At 33.1% G+C, this 18,281-nt stretch overlaps 1 protein-coding gene across 1 annotated transcript in view; it reads left to right on the top strand.

The window, feature by feature from the left end:
- LOC148952623 (major facilitator superfamily domain-containing protein 6-like) overlaps positions 1–18,281 on the top strand; it is a 98,274-nt gene that overhangs the window by 20,112 nt on the left and 59,881 nt on the right. The gene's annotated exons all lie outside the window — the stretch shown is intronic.

The raw sequence follows: 18,281 nt of genomic DNA, 5'->3' as shown, positions 1-18,281 counted from the left end.
CTACCATTGGAACAACGCCCCAAGCAACAGGAATAAACTGCTATTTCCAGTATTATGTATCGCGAACTACATTCTAAAATTAATCTATTGTTTGATACCTGAGATTTCTCATTTTTCGCACACGCTAGAACAGTGTGTTTACTGCCAAAATTTGGCACGCACTCGGAGAATATATATTTCCAGAGACAATTACTCTCAAGGTATTTTTAGTAATAAAGGGGAAATACATGCTTAAATTAAGTAAACACCTAGGTATTAGAGACACATCCTAAGCAATAAATCTTAAAAACACAGACTTTGTAAATAGAAACGAATTTACAACAATATAAAACAAAGAAAAAGCAGTTAAAAAACACGACAAACAAAAAATAAAACGTGAAAAAGTTTATAAAGAATAAAGTATAAGCAAAAAATAACATGCATTGAAGAAAAATACATCTCAGCAATCATTTTCATACGGGTAAGATTGATATTAGAGATAAATTTAAACCATATCGAGGTGTTTCTTAGGACTTTTAATGAAAATATCTCCTTTCTTTGAGCTAAACTTATGAATATTTCACACCATTGTGACAATATGACCTCCCTCTCTCCCCTCACCCACCTAGCAATCATTTTCTGGGGGCAATTTTGACTAAGACCATACTAGAACTTGATAATTTTAAACAATTATTTACCATATTTACAACATTTGTTTCATATTTTTAATATTTTCTAGGGCTTTTGGCCCGAGGTCTGAGAGTTTTAAGATATTATTTAAATTTTTTTTTATATTGCTTGTTATTTTCATCGGGTTTAATAAATCCAAGGCTTACAAAATTCAAACATGAGAGTGGAATGACAGTGCGACACTGTTTTCACACACATCTAGGGGCAATTTCGACTAAGGCTATGCTAGCAATTGTGGATTTTAAACAATTATTTACCATATTTTAACATTTGTTTCATATTTCTAATATTTCTTAGGGCTTAGGGGACCAATGTTTGGATTGTTTATATGATATTATTTTAAAATTTTTGGTTATTTTCCTCGGGTCTAAAATATCCAGGGCTTACAAAATTCAAACATGAAAGCGGAATGGCACTGCAACACCGTCTTCACACACATCTAGGGACAATTTTTACTAAGGGCATGCTAGCACTTGAGGATCTTAAACAATTATTTACCATATTTTAACATTTTTTCCATATTTTAAATATTTTCTAGGGCTTATGGGTCCAGTGTTTTGAGTTTTTTGATGATATTATTTTTCTCGAGTTTAATAGACCCAGGGCTTACATAATTCATCCTGTGGACCAGAGTGGCACTGCGATACCTTTTGTCATACTGATCTGAGGGCAATTTGACTAATGATATGCTAGCACTTGCGGATTTTGAACAATGATTTACCATATTTTAGGAGTTGGACTCGGCATATTGAAAGAGCCAGGAATTAGAGTTGAAATCGTTTATAAATCACAAATCTAGTTAAAGTAATCTTTAAAACAGGGCCCCCCACCCTTAGCAATAATTTCCAGAGGGCAAGGTGGATATTAGATTCAAATTTTTAGGCACCTTTTCTAATGGGGGGGGGTTCAATTAGTATTTTTAATTATTCTAATGGGGGGGGGGGTTCAGTTAATTGTTTCTATGGGGATTTACAATTAAATGTTTAGTTGGTGGTTCGCGAGTTGCATACCATAGTAGAGGGGGAACTTCCTTTGGTGGGGGGCTTAAATTAGCGGTTCAAACGAGGAGCTTATATTAATGGCCGTACTGAGTCGAAATCAGATTGAAGGAATTCAGGTTCCCTTGAGAGCGGTTAGAGCCACAACGACTAAAAATCTTGAGAAATACTAACATAAAGAATAATAATTAAGAAAGTAATGTATTTATTTTTACTCACATGATCGGTACAAAGTGTGTCAGGAATATCAAAAATACTTCACAGTAAAAGACACCAAGATAAAATTGTTGACTGGGGCAATACAATGCAACAGTCAAATCACTTACATTAAAATGTTTTCAAAAGTTCATTCTAAACTGATATAAAACTCATGATAGATTCGACTTAAAAACTCCACATCAAAACTCACCTAAGACTGACTCAAGATTGCTAAGTTCGTAAGTAAGTATACCCTCCGATTTCGCCGGAGGTTACATTCAGGCGTTGCTAAAAAGTACATTACACTGGTTCTATTGGTTCAAACTGTATGTCCCATATTTCTATTGGACAGGGATGTACCAATTGGCTAGTTGAATTTAATTAACTTTGATACGATTTATAACTTTTAAGACTTCACTTTAGAATTTTTCTTGAACAAAATAAAGTTTTACACTGTAATTACAGTGGAATACATAGTTCTATTTTGTATCTCGAGTGATCATTTTTTTGTATAATAAATTCTACCATCTCTTGACAGTTTGGAAATTCAAACTCAAGATTTAGATTACATTTTTGGTCACCTGTCATGTACAATTGGTCACGCTGATATTTATTGCTGTTACATTTTCCGTGGGAAAGATTTTTTCATAAAGTTAAAATGGTAATACAATTGTCTCGCCGCTTTTTAATTTTAACCATTAAGTATTACTTCATCTGTCGGTTATTTCCATTTTTGGATTCGTATTGTGGGTAATTTTATTTTACTTGGGTAATTTAAATTTGAAAATTTCGGGGTTTTGGAAAATGACTCCATTACATATCATCCTTACCATTCTTAACGATGTCCTCATCGTTGAGTTACCACTCTCTTTCTACTCTTTCAAATTTTGATCTCGCTTTTTTTTTAAGTTTAACTTGGTACTTATTATTAGAACTAACTCAGCTTTGGTAATATATACATTTTTTCTTCATATTCCCCATTGCCTAATGAGACTTAATATATTATTACTTTACCTTAAAGTCCATCACTTATTCACTCTATTTGGCGAAAGGGTCAAAGAGTTTCTATTGACTAACACATTTGGTTATATGATTACGTATATAATTGTTACTTCCTCCACCTAATACTAAAAATTACCTTCACCTGATATGCTAGTAATTCTACATGGTTTTAATTAATTAAGTTCTGCTTTTACAATTATTTTACTACTTGACATGGTCCCCGTTTACCTCTTCTAATACTAGACTATATTTCCACCTGACGCTATATTGATACGATAAGTAACTGACTTCAAGAGCACTGATATATATGGATTAAAATAATTTACAAATAAAACGTTTGACACATTGATAGGTTTAAGCTTAAGGATAATGTAGCTTGCACTTGTTTTCATCTGTTTTATGAAAGGTTTCTCAATATTCACTAAAGTTACAAGTTAGATACATAAGATTCACACTTACTTCATCATTCTACGTGTCTATAATACTCACATACATTGTCACTTTACTTTGCGCTTCCGTTCAATTAATTACTGGGTCGGCTAATTGTTTATGGTTTGTCTTCGTGGTGTTTCACTTTTTGGCACTTATTCCTTGGGATAAGAGTTTATGTTGTTCATAAGTATGACTACTTGCACAAAATTGTCCGTGCGTGGTTTGTTACGTCGTATACGAGGGGTTGATGTTATAAATTTGTTGAAATGTTTCCTGGGTACATAACACCTTGGGGAATTGATTACATGAAATGGGTGTCTTGATCGCTGGGCTGGGTAACTCTTCTTGGGCACATCTATCCTCGGGAAAATTTTATGCTCGTACAGTCTATGTTTCCCGTAGATTGTTCACGTTTTAGCCCTTCTTTTATTTGAATAAAGGGCTGTGTTACGATATGTAAGAGTAATTGTGGTTGGATCAAAACTTGATCTCAAATCCTTTGTTCGACGCATTGTCTTTGATTGTTGTTTAAGGATAAACCATCATTGAGTGCTTAGTCATGGGGTTATGGCTAAGATAACTTGGTTTGGTCTCTTCTCTGACACTTTATTTTGGGAAAGTTTGCACGTACAGTTTATATTTCCCGCAAAATTGATTATGTTTGGTTCTTCTTCACTGGAAGATGGTTTTGTTTTGCGACATCTAATAATGATTGGATAGGGTCAAAACTTAAACTTGGGATCTTGGTTCAACATATTGTCTCTGATTTAGGGCTTAAGATATATAATCTTTGAGGGATTGACTTCAGGGTTATTCTTGGTCCTTAGGATTCAATGTTTTGGACCTTGCCATCTAAGGATAGTTATCGATGGGTTTTATGCAGTTTTGCGACATGCTTAGGTCGGGGTGGTTCTCTAGGTAATCATTAATTCAGATATATACCTATATATGGGGTTCTTGGTTTGCCAATATTGTTTGAGGTAGTGTTACCTGGTACTAGGTTTGGGTGACTTGGATTGTCATCAGGGTATTGTCTTCATGGGTATCCTTGGTTAGTACTTATTGGTGTTTGACAAATGATGAGAGTAGTTGCTACTGGGTTGTATCCGTGTTACGTGCTGGTACACCAATAATTAATTTGCACTGATTATTCTGCTTCCTGGAATATAAATATCTAGGCAGAATCATATTCTCTTTACAATTACGTAAGTTAAAACACATACAGCAATAATACACAACTTATACAATATTATACGGGGACTATTGTTTGAAATAATAGTCGTGATTAGTCGTACTAATAATATCAATTTAATATGGGTACGGTTAAACTCAAAGATAAAACGAATAAGAGCAATTTTCTTGCTTTTACATGCGTATTGCAGCAACACTAGATTACTATGAGATAAGCTCGATAATCATAAGAAAAATGATTGTGTATACGAAAAATAACACAATATGAGATTTTCAAGATTTAGTGATTATATATATAAATATATATATATGTATGTGCATTTGGCACATGTTCAATATTCAATATATTTTTAAATGTTATTCAACACTCAACTACTTTAGCAGTTACTTTTCTATTATATAACTACATGCGAGGTAGGTTACATGGTTTTATGAGAGGTCTTGATTTACGATAAATTTTCAAGTCTTTACTGTTTACGCGCGTCCATGCTGCTTAACTAATACATATTTCGTCTTTGCAGCTGCATGGGTTTACGCAAACAATAAGTAGAAATTTGGGACTGGACATTGCACGAATGAGGACCTCTACTCCCATTCGCTCGATCATGTCCTCCCTTACTATTTTTTGGCTTAAGGGTTATCAGGGAGTTCCGGGTTTAGGTTTTGCATCTCACTCGACTCGATGCGATCTGTCTTTTCCCTTTTTCTACGTGTTATCACAATTTTTCCGTAATTCAGGGTCAACACCATTTTTATAGTCAGAGAAATCATGAATACGAAGCCTACCGCCAGGAGCATATTCCACCAAAACTTTGTTGAGAATAGTCCGTATCTACTTTCTACATACGTCAATCTTTGGTCTTCATTAGTAAATAGGGGAATTTGAGAGTCTAAGGCTTCTCTTATTTTTGTTAGTGGTAAGGTTCCCTTGACCTTCTCTATTTTTGACCATATTGTGGCTTTAACTTCTTCGTTTTCAATATTAGGAATGGTATGCGATAAATTGACTGGTTTGAAATTGATCACCATGGGGCTTATTATATTCGTGCTAGTGGTTATCCGTGGTGTTTGTACCGTGTCTTCTTTGGTTACTAATCGACACCCTTGTTTTATGGTTATTGTTCCAACGTCTTGTAATAGTAATTCAGTTCTGTAGCTTGGATCGATTCTTTATGTGTTATTATAACAAGAGATAGTCCCCACTGTTTCTTTTGGGACAGAAAATAGCCACAGATCATTTCTAAGATGAATAAATATTTCTCGTTTTGTACTTCCTACTAGCGCTTCGCATGAATTGGGAATTTCTTCTTGTTGAGTCTCTTTTAAAAATATATCGAACATACAGGATCCAGTTTTTACGTTATAAATTGGCAGTGTTAGTTGACATACTAGGTTTTTGAATGCTACACATTCCTTAAGGTCCTGTGGATATGCTAAGGCTCATTTTCTCCTATCATCATCGACTAGCAAGTATTTCGCTTCGGGGGTGATAGTCATGAACGAATTAGTTCTACCTGTATTGGCTGGAAACGTAGAAATTTTATACAAGTCATATATGGATTCCTGATTTATTAATGGGATTGTTACTACTGCAAATAGTTGTTCTTTTATTTCCGTGATGTGAACCTTTAGCTTGGTGTAATAGTGGAATAGGTTTGCTACTTCTGGTTCTGTTGGTAGATGTAGACCTAACGTTAGATGTGTTTTTATTTCATCTAAGATACTTTCTATGTTCGAAGGGTCCACCAGGTCATATAACAAGGTTCCTCCAGTAAGGGCAAATAATGCAAATTCAAATTTGCTGACGTCAGTTGCCAGGTTAAGTAATGACATTGTCACTATGTCTAGTGATACCATGGTGAGGCTCGCATCAGAAATCACACGATCTACTTCATTCTTTAAATAATGCATTATGTTTACTGTCTTTGATATTTTCTTCGAGATTGCCTCAATTTTGTCTCTCTGATAATTGGCTATACTGGCTTGTATTTTTTTGACATGTAAGGTCACATTCATGGCGTTATTTAGTTTTCTCACATTTTCCCTTAGGATATGCAGGTCTTCTTCAGTCGAGAGCCCAAATAATCGTGAAGCTAATTCTCCTACGCTTGGTATTAGACTAGCTGATCTGCGATATTTGCTTTTTCGAAAAAATACTTCGAAGATTCTTGTGGTACTTTGCTTTAACTTTTGTATTTCTGTATTGAATAATTCAAATAGTGCTTGTAGTCTCTGTCTATACAATATTAAGAAAGATTGGTGGATCGATACTCTTAGGGCGTTTTTCTCATTTAGCTCAGGTAACGATTCGACGTAGTTTTGGGTTGGTTCGTCGGCCATGACCAGTCTGGAACATTTATATTTGCCGTCAATTGTCCAGCATTTCTTGGGTACGTATTTTTCTTTTATTTTACTTTCAGAAAATTTCCTTTTGTTTTCCGAATGGTATCCTTGAAATAATATAGTTTGAGTCTCAGTATGCAATACTGGGAGTCTTGCCCTTAAATTTAAAAACATTTTGCCGAAGAAGTGGGTCTTTGTAAATCTTGGTCCTGTTGACCATGTCCATTTTGTAAACGTCGTTGGTTTTAAATGCGTTATGGTAATTAATTATTTGTGGGACAGTTCATTGAGTTTGATTAACTCTGGACTTGCATTGGTTGTGATATCAGTTAGTGAGGGCTGTATTTCTTCTGTTCTTGTCTCGAGTTTGGGCGTGGTGGTTGTGGTATTTTTCTTTCTTCGTGGCTTGTCTATATTTTTCTTTATTTCTTTTGGAGATACTTTCTTAGTAGCGTTGCTCGCCGTATGGTCTTGCCATAGTCGCTTGAGGTATGTCCATATGCTTGGTAATTCATTTAGCATGGCGTAATTACCATCATAGAGTTTAGTTTTCTTGGAAGTTGTCAAGGAGGAACATGTTGTATATTTTGTCGTAGTATATTCGCTTCTGGAACCGTCCACATTACTTAATGCTCTTCTCCTTCTGTTTTCTCTGTTGTTAGTTCCTAGAGCCTTATCAATCTCTGCTATTTTCTTGTCAAAGTCATCTATTAGGGATTTGATTTTAGTTTAGGAATAATAGGGGGTAGATCTCCTTTATTTTCCTTGTGGTGCATGTCTTTCGTTGTCTGCAGGCTCTTGTCCGATTTTAAGAATTGGAATATAGAGTCCATTAGTTCATTAGTGTTCTTCTCTAGTCTCATTACTTGTTGAAACAGGGTTTCAAACGGTTTGGGATCGAGTTTCATAAATATCTTCCAGGCATTGTGACTTGCAAGTAACGAATTCTCATGTTTGAAGATTATTCCATGCTTTACGATATCTTGGGCTATAGTTTGGGCAACGAAGATTGTCATGAAATTTGTTAGCCACATCCTTTTTCTTCGCTTTTTCTGGAATTAATATGTCATTAAACATAATATAGGCAGACTTCTTATGATTGATAATCGAATGAGAATTTAGATCCCTATTTTATGAGAATTTTTTTATTTTCGGGGAAATTAATGAGGTGAAATTAAGATTCGTGGTGATAGAATTGATTGATTACTTATGGTTTACACACGGATGATTTATAGGTTCGGGGGGGGGGGTAGTTATTTTAATTGATTTCATTCAAGAATTTTTCTTTTGACGTAAAGGGTGTGTGGGTTGACTTTGATTTACGGCGTACCAAATTATTTCAATAGAGAAGGTTTTTTTAACTTTTGGTTGCTCTTAATTTCGATTCATTGTTTTTTTTTCTTTTAAATATAATTTCTTTTCTTTTTGCTCTGTATATTACGCTTTTTGGATTGAAGAGATATCGTTTGTAGTATTTTATTTCTTGGAGTGAGTCGTGTTGACCTTGGTATTCTACGCAGTTTGAATATCCCTCAACTTTGTAAACTAATTTTTGTTTTCTACATTTGTCAAGAAGCAATAAATCTGTCTGACATAGACCTTTAATGTACCAGTACCGAACTTTATATTGTTTTTGCAATTTTCTTATCTCATGTTGAATATATAGGAGGTACTTGCCCTTTCTGCCGTTATATTCTATTCCCAATTTCCCTCTCGCGGGTCGATACTTGGGTTTATTTGCTAAACGTAGTCCGAAGGTATATGATCCTGTGTCGTATTTCCTTAAATCATATTTGACGTCCCATTTTTTCGTGAAGACTTCTTCGCCTGATTTACTCACAATGAGAATTGCTGCCGAGTATATCACATTTTCTTTTGCGTGCTTTATAGATATGAACTTTGTGTCGATAATTGCCTTGGCCATTGTTCTGAAATGAAAGGTAGTTTCTTTTGACTTTTGTCTAGTTAATTTTTTCAAGATTAGTTACAATCATGGTACACTCTAGGTCGAAGTCAAACTACCTTTTCACCGGTATTTCCTCATACATCGGGTACTTATTCGTTCGACATAATTCGATCCTTCTAAAGCTCCATATTAACCAATAATGAATATATGCTTTGAATGGAAAGTAAGGTAATTTCAGGTCGAAGATACACTACTTTTTCACCGGTGCCACCTTGCACTTGGCTATTTGTGTATTCGAACGTAATTCGATTCTCAAAAGTTCCATACAGGCTTAAAAGTATTGAGACTTTCGAGAAACTACCTTTTTTTGTCAATATATTAACAATGTATTTAAATCCCGTGACATTCATTCTAATTCATAATTTTATAAATATTATTACACTACTAGTTTATTTCTATAATGCACTTTTTAAATAATAATAATGATCGATTTACATAGTCATACACTTTAGACAATATCGGAGGGCTTTTCTATTATTTGTTTTAACCGGCTTATTTATATATACACTTTCTTCCACTGACATCGGTTTTTAATTTCATTATGGGTGCATCATCCGGCAGTGCCGCCTTTAAACTTGGAGATTTTAGCTTATTGGCAAGTTGATAATTTTCCCCATGACAATATATTTGAACTGAGAAACTTGAGTTCAAACATTATATGATTTTTACCGCTTTCAGGTGTATTTAAGTACATTAAATACACTAATAATTGTTTTGGGAGGTGCAGGCTCTCCAATGTGGCAGCTATGTCATTCCTTCGCATATTTTGTCGAATGACTTTCCGGCATAACTGGGATAATGACAACGGATCATTTATTATTTTTACTACGGAGAAACTTAAGTTTACATGTGATTTGCAACAGCACAGTTGCTCGCGCACGATTACGTCTAAGCCGGGGAATATTTTGATTCCAAAATTTTCGTCTTGTTGGAAAAAATTCAGGGTTATTTTCTTTATGTCTTTATAATCTCTTGGGGTAATTTGAAAAATAGCGGATCCCGTTGAAGGGTTTATTGAATTCAGATACGTGTTATTTACACAATTGATGTATAAAGCCTTAAGGAAGCTTTCACCTTTTAACATATGTCCTCGGCCTATTAGTATGGACAGAAATTTAATGGGCCAAATTGTAGTTATGTTGTTATCCTCTTGATCATACCAAATATTGTCGGCGATATAATCAGACAACAAGCTATATTTTGTTGTTGGGATATTTTGTATTAAAATTCGGAAAGCCAAGTTGGCACTTAGTCTAGTGTGTTCGAGTGTTCTTGTCATTGTACGCGCACTAAAGTTATAATGCACTAAGCTTGCCGTTAATCTTAGAATCATCCTTTGTTCCAAGATTGTCCTTCGAGATTTCAGAAGATAATGTAGCGCTGGACAGTCGAAAGTCTCCACTGCTCCAATAAGTCTCCATTCTTTTAATGAATCATTAATGTTATCCGCACTATGGCTTTTCTTGAGCTTCCATGAGGTTACATTTTCTAGTCTACAATTACTTAACTGTTGCTGGCTTGAGTGTCTTATCATGATTGCTATTTTTTTGTATTTATTCTACTAGATCTTAGGTTAATATAACCAACGTACCGTTTAGCCGCTCGTTTCGGCGTTTCACTTTACCAGTGGCCGACGGTTACTCATGTATCTTATCTGCAAATGTGTTGTTATATAAGATTTACAATGATTACAAAATAAATGATTACTTAATATTAATACATTTTCAAAATAATTACGTTAATTTATAGTAGTTTAAGGTATAGTAATGATTATGCAATAGTTAGGCACTTTCAATTTGATGATGCTTGTTATTACATATAGCTGTTTATTTGGCCTTTTTAATTTAGGGTATTTAACTTTTACTGATGTCCTTGGGTTCCTTTTCCTGTTCTAGTTGTACTTCGTAAGGAAATACCTTTGCTAGGAATCTCTCAACCAAATACTCAACCATGAAAACACTCCAAGCAAAGGTACTCCCCACGTATCAGACTTCTCGTCCATCTCCATTCCAGATCCCCGTATGGTCATTTTTGTTAAAGTGATTCTTCTAATGGTAAGGGTGAGGTAGGGTAATTCTTGCGGATCACTTTTTATGGAGAGATTTGTTGATTTTCTTATGAGAGTTCCCCCCGGTCAGACCATTATGACCAATGGGATAAGACACACCACAGATCACAACAGTTGACCAGCGGGTCCTCATAATGTAGGGTTGTTTCTCTTAACTGTAGTTTATAAATCTTTATTGTTCATCGTTCACATTTATGACTGGGTAGTAGCTTCTCATAGGTAGCCTGAGATCAATCAGGAGGAAGAGGGATAGTAGACACCACTTCCACGGTACTGCCCAAAGCTTCCCACGATTGAGGGTCCATTTGTTTAAGAATTTTGACGAATAGGCGGTTATAGTACTTGCCAAGCGATTTCTTTTTGTGTAATTAAATCTCGTACCTGTGTAATCTTTTTTAAAAAGAAGGTGAGAGTCAAGTGCTTGCGTGGTGGGATAATATATACCCCGCCTATCCTTGGCTCTGACCTCTCATGATCGGGGTCCATCCATTTTTACTATCTCGGATCCAATGGCTATTTGAATTATTTCTCCTACATCATTTTCTAAGTATTTCAAGGGGTTATGAATCAGAATTTCCATGTATATTGACCTTTTATCACTTATTGAGAGTAAACAAAAATTATTCTTATTACCTCCTGGAATGAATGAGGTACCCCTACTGAGTTTTGACTAAAAATGCGTTTTTACTTTGTTTTGAGTGGGTTTTCGAGACTAAACCGTTAAAGGAAAAGTTGTAGCATATTTTGCGCTAGAATATTTTAGTTAATGCGAGAACTGTCGATCAAATTGAAGGGGTTTTTAAATTTTCACTTAGGATTTAATGTGGGCATTCGATCTTTATACTTGGCAAATCCTCATATCCAACAATCTTTTAAGTATATGTAGTTAATTAAGTCTTCCCGTTCAAATGAGCTAAAGAAAACACATTAGCATTTAAGGTATCGACTTATTCTTCTCCCGAGGCGGAGTTATTGCCACGTGGCAGAGGTACTTATTATCAAGCACAATTTTACTCAAAAGTTTTTTTAAGTATGGATAAGGTATTTAAATTTAATTACCTTGTATTCCCTAAATGAAATTAAAATGTATTTACGTTTTGTAGTGAACTTATTTGTGGGCTGAAACCAGTTTAACCTAATTTAAATGTAATAAGTTACAATAAGATATAATCATTTTTTTTATAAAGTCGTTGGAAATGTGACTGAAAAATTTGGACATCAAACTGTTGAAAACGCGCTGTTTAAAACTTGTTTGTTTTAAATTTTTGTGAAAGCAAAATCATTACGTACAAGAAACTTCTTAGATGACGGTCTTAAAATATTGTAAAGATATACTATTTTAATCATAACCCTACTGGGCTGTTTTAGGGCACATCGCGTCCCTATACTGGGGGCGAATTGACAGAAATCGGGGCATTGGCCCGGTTCTCGCCTCAAATGCGCGAATAGTTGCGTTTAGTCTGGGTATTTTTTCTTTATATAGTCAATGTCCTTTACGTCTCACCATTTTGCTTTTGTTGCAGAGACTGTACCAAATGGCAGAGGTTTAACATTACGTAACATTTGGCAGGGATATGTTTATGCGTTTGAATGGGCACCTTCCCTAAGGTATAAGAATTTATTTGCTTTATATTATTTTAATCGTAAGATTAGCCCGCGTTGCTATTTCTTATTGAGTTTAGCGTGAACTAGTGTTATTTCCATACGACTTAGAATTGTTATATTTTTCAATTTATCTATTTTTTTTCTCCTGTTTATAAATCATTCTTTAGTATTTTGCTGTGACTCATTATGTTTCTGAAAAGAATCCGTTTGATTTGCCTATTTTGACCTCGCGGCGCCATAAGTCGGTGTCACGAAGGTGCCGCACGACAGTGCCACGCGACTAGGGGGGGGTTCTTGCGTTTGATTACAAGATTACCTATATTCTCTGTTACTTTTTTGGGGGTTCTATCACAATATTTTCTTAATAGGTTAGCCTTTTACTGGGGTTTGATTTGAAGAGAAAGTTCTAAGGGTATTAAACCTTATTGTTATATCTTCCAATTCAGGGCTTTTCAAACATTTTTCTGAATGACAACAAATTTTAACTTTGGGCCGTTGTTAATACTTTACAGGTACTAGGATCCTGTTCACCTAGTCATCAAATTTTTGCGGTTTATGGCTTCCACTTTTGTTTGATTAGATTAAAAATTATCCTTGGCTCATTTACACTCCATATAAATGTTCGTCTCTGTCTTATTAATTTTAGTTCAAATCCGTATGTGCCTTAGTGAAAACATATTTTTTGAACTCTTAGATCGCGTGCATTTCGTAAAGGCTTGACTTTGGTGAATAATATGTCGTTTATTAGATTATGTTACATTTCTTCTTTGGGGGACAAAGTTTAGCAAGGATCTAAGGCCGTGACTAATTTATAAGGTTAGTAAAAATGATTAAATACTGTCTTGTTATACGAGCATTTATGAATTACGATTATGTTCGGAAGAATCTTCTTATTTTTACATCAATTGGTTAGTTTGTGATTAGTCTTGGTTACTAGTCCGTACTTTGGCAGGCCTATATTAGTTTTTTTTTTTTACCTATTCGTCTGGACGACATGTTGCGTGACTTGTGCCTCTTACGAGAACCCATAGAAATTGGATTACGCTATTTTTTTTGCAATTTCTCGAGAATTAGGCTAAAACTTGCCTATTTCTTACAGGTAACTATAGCGCAGATTAGTTTCGAAAGTTCCCTTTAACGAAAGGGTTTTGAATTTTGCATTAATTTTTAGCGGACGCTCCTCTTCAAGGCCTATTGTTTATTGTCTGTTTTCTGAAGCAGAATAATGTCTGCTATTGTCAAAGAGACATTAGCCTACTTATACACATTGCCACTTTTTATTTTTATAATGCCACAATGAATCTATGATTGATTGACGCAAGGGTCATTTTCATGACACATGCTATGTGGTTGTCCTTTAAATATTGTGTTTATTTTCTTTATCCGCGAATTACGATATTTTAGGATTCAAATAATTGGTTTTATGCTTTTACCCCTTTGGAAAGTTATTTCAGTAAAGTGCCTGTTTTATATATATATATATATATATATATATATATATATATATATATATATATATATATATATATATATATATATATATATATATATATATATATATATACATAGGGTTACCATAGGGTTTGACCTGACATAGGGTTACCATATAGATCTTATGGTAGAGGCGCCACCGTGCTGGGTAAAGAATGTAAAGCCTCGAAACCCGTTAAGGCCGGTGGTATTCTTCTGATGAGCCCTAAATGGAAGGTTTTACTTGGAAATATTTTGCTAGATTTAAGGTGCTTTTGCGGGTAATTTTACAACGACTTACATTTATTGATGACAACTGTGCATAGATTTGGACTTTTCTATTTGGTTGATGGTTTGGGTATACTGTTTGGTCCTAGGTAGTTGGATGGATGTGTAAGGTGAGAGCCTCGTTCAAATGCACATTTGTCTCAATTGCTGGATTAGGACGACAGTTTTTTTTTTTTTTTTTTTTTTTTTTTTTTTTTTTTGGCCAAATAATTACATCTTAAACATAATATGAATCCAGGTTGGATCTAGTGCTGGTGGAGGAATCATAAAAATTCCTCCCCGACGGACCTTAACCCTGGTCCAGGTTTTACCTGAAATTTATTATTTTTTGGTGAATTTATCACTTTTTTTAAAAGGGTTGCAAAAGCAAATTTTATATTTTGGGTTGGTTTTTTTTTTTTGTTTTTTTTTTTTTTTTATGTTTTTTTTTTGTATGATTAGTTAGAGTAACCTTATTACTTGTGGACTTTTGGCTTGGCTTTTGGACATGTTTTGGATTTTTCTATTGTTTGTCGTTTTGGTTTTATTTGATTTTGTATTTTATATTGAATAATATTGGAAAGGATTATATTCAAAGGGGTTTGACGAATATTAGTAAGTGTAATGGTCGTTGTTTTATTTGTAAATATAACATCATACCACGAAGATTTTTTAAAAACACTTTATATAATAAAAATTTTCAATGTTTATTAACTGGACAGGTAAATTGTAAAAAAGATAATATTATATATTTACTAGAATGTAAAAATTTTCAATTACAGTATCTGGCGGAAACAATTAACAACATATATATGAGATTTTCGGGACAGAAAACTACAATTACCAAGGAAAAAACTAACAATTATCTCGTTCTACATTATAATAATGGTACTTGCTCTGTATCTAATCTAACTATTACAATTTTAGAAAATCTGGATCTAAAAAACTTTACCAAAGAGGAAAAAAATTTTAAATTACACAAACAAGAAGAGTCTTGGATCCAGGGTCAGGCTACTGCATATCCTTCTTGGCTAAATGATCGAGTTGCGAAACACGGAGACATGTCAAATGTAGTTGCTAATTTTATCAATGGGTTAACTAAGAATCCTTCTTTCAATTACCCCATTAAACGTAAAAACCGATCAAGAGGAAATAGGAAAAATAAAAAAAATAATTACTGAGATTTAAATGCATTTTTAATCGATTTAGGTCACATATTTGAGAATAATGGAATGACTAGTTTAATACAATCTTTAAATAAGTTATCAAAGAATAATTTAATAAAAGTTTTCTGGATTGCAAAAAATAGTACAACATTTAACTCAAAAGATAATTTAATTTATGATGTAGTTTGTATTTTAGATAAATAAAAATTAATCTCAAAATATATTACATCTTAAAATATTGTAAACAAGGATAATATATTATATTTGTCTATTGATTTTTTGTCTAATCAAATAGACGGTATTAATTTGACAGGAATCTTAAACCAGCGGAGAGTAAAGAATGCCCTTCCATGTAATTTGGTGTATAATGGTAGTCCAATTTTAACATATAAATTTTCAAAAACAATTAGTCAAAGGATTTTTAACTATAATTCAATAATTAAAGAACTGGACAGGGGGAGTAATTGGAAACCGGTTTGTAATTGTGAGCAATTTTTACTGTATGTGGATCAAACTTATCAGCAGATTGTAACGGGTGATTTGTCCATTATAAAGCATCGTTATCTTCAACATAGAACAAAAATGGGGGCTAAATTGTTTCTTTCTTAAAAACTGATGACAGCAGATATCATGATTGTATTAAAGACTGATTTAAACTTATTTATGTATAATTGAGCAAAGAATTAGAAAATTACTCAAGATAGATTTCAGAATTGGATAAATTTGATTTTGACTAGTGTAAGAAATAAAATGTATATAAATAATCCTACAGATTCTTTGAAAAAATCAATATTTTATAATGCCAATATGAAACAAGCAATTGCTAATTTACACAATGAATTTATAATTGTACCAGTTGATAAGGCTATCAATAATTTTGCCATAATTTGTCATAAACTCTATTGTTATATTTTATCAAAAGAGTTACAAACAACAAATACATACGAAAAGGCCCATATGGAGGAGAATAGTTTAATTGAAAATATAGAAGAAAGAATTTTGAAAAATTTCAATATTAAAATAAATGATAATGACAAACAGTTTCCTTTCTTATATTGGACGATAAAATTTCACAAAAATCCACCAAAACCACGTTTTATTGCTGGGGCAGCAAGGTGTCCAACCAGAATTGCGGCTACTGATTTATCTTTAATTTTAGGTGAAATTAGAAATAAATTTAAAGCATATTGCTCCGTAATTAAAAAATTTCTAAAATGACCACTGATTGTAGTGTCGAGGACGCGGCACATATGTTATATTCTTAGTCGAAAGATTTCACCTACAAGGTACGAGGAATTTTCTTTTAATGCAATTTATTAAATATCTTACAATAATATTGTCTTATAAAAATTTTCAGCAGGTATAAAGAAATATTTTATTTTTTCTAATATTGGATTTTTAAAAGTTGATACTTTAATAAAAAAGACCGATGGACGAATTTCTTTAGAAGTACTATTAATTCAAGATGTTATAGCTTGGATATGGTATGCGATTTATTGGAATTTGTTCTATTTAATACATTTATACGATTTAGTGGGAATTTATATAAACAAACTGTAGATATTCCTATGGGTGGGAATGCAAGTCCATTCATAGCAGACCTGTTTTTAAGTCAATTAGAATATGAATATATGATAAATCAAAATAGCCCAAGCAACGTAAAATATAACCTTTCAAATAATAAAAGATATCTGGACGATCTCTTGGTAATAAATTGTGCAGAGTTTATTGAGATTTCAAAAAATATTTATCCACAAGAGTTAATTCTTGAGCCTAGCTATGGGATGGGACACTCCAACCATTTCTTAGATTTAAATATTAATATTTCAAATAATAATAAATTAGTTTTTAAATTATATAATAAAACGGATGATTTTAATCTTGAAGTAATTAATTTTCCATATCTTGAAAGTAATATACATTCAAATATTACTTATTCGGCTTATTATTCCCAATTATTTAGGTATGCAAAAATATGTAGTAATTACACAGATTTTAAAAATAGAGGTAAAAAGCTGAGCGAAAAACTGATCTTAAGAGGTTTTTCAGCGAAAAAAATTAGTTGGCAATTCAAAAAATTTAGTTTCATGTATAATGAACTTTTAAGTAAATATACAAAAAAATATAAAGAAATACTGAATGATATTTTAATATAATTTCTCGCAGTTTAAGTTTCTAGGGGTTTCAAACAAGCTTGAGGATCTTTAAATTGGTATTTGGTTTCAGATACCAATAAAAGATACATCTGGACATGTCTTCATTTGTTCCAGAATGGTCTCTTTCAGTGACCTCTGGGAGTTGAATATGGAAACATTGAAATACTTTTTGTATGTAATTTCTAGTAGCTTGACTAGTATGCATGTATTTCAAAGGTTTGACCTGACATAGGGTTACCATATAGATCTTATGGTAGAGGCGCCACCGTGCTGGGTAAAGAATATAAAGCCTCGAAACCCGTTAAGGCCGGTGGTATTCTTCTGATGAGCCCTAAATGGAAGGTTTTACTTGGAAATATTTTGCTAGATTTCAGGTGCTTTTGTGGGTAATTTTACAACGACTTACATTTATTGATGACAACTTTGCATGGATTTGGACTTTTCTATTTGGTTGATGGTTTGGGTATACTGTTTGATCCTAGGTAGTTGGATGGATGTGTAAGGTGAGAGCCTCGTTCAAATGCACATTTGTCTCAATTGCTGGATTAGGACGACAGTTTTTTTTTTTTTTTTTTTTTTTTTTTTTTTTTTTTGCCAAGTAATTACCTCTTAAACATAATAATATATATATATATATATATATATATATATATATATATATATATATATATATATATATATATATATATATATATATATATATATATATATATATATATATATATATATATATATATATATATATATATA

The sequence above is a fragment of the Artemia sp. Qi Xiang Cuo genome, chromosome 5 (assembly GCF_049724085.1).
Source record: "Artemia sp. Qi Xiang Cuo chromosome 5, ASM4972408v1, whole genome shotgun sequence".
Taxonomy (NCBI): Eukaryota; Metazoa; Arthropoda; class Branchiopoda; order Anostraca; family Artemiidae; genus Artemia; species Artemia sp. Qi Xiang Cuo.
The sequence above is the reverse complement of the archived record's forward strand: the minus strand, read 5'-3'. Positions and strand labels throughout refer to the sequence as shown.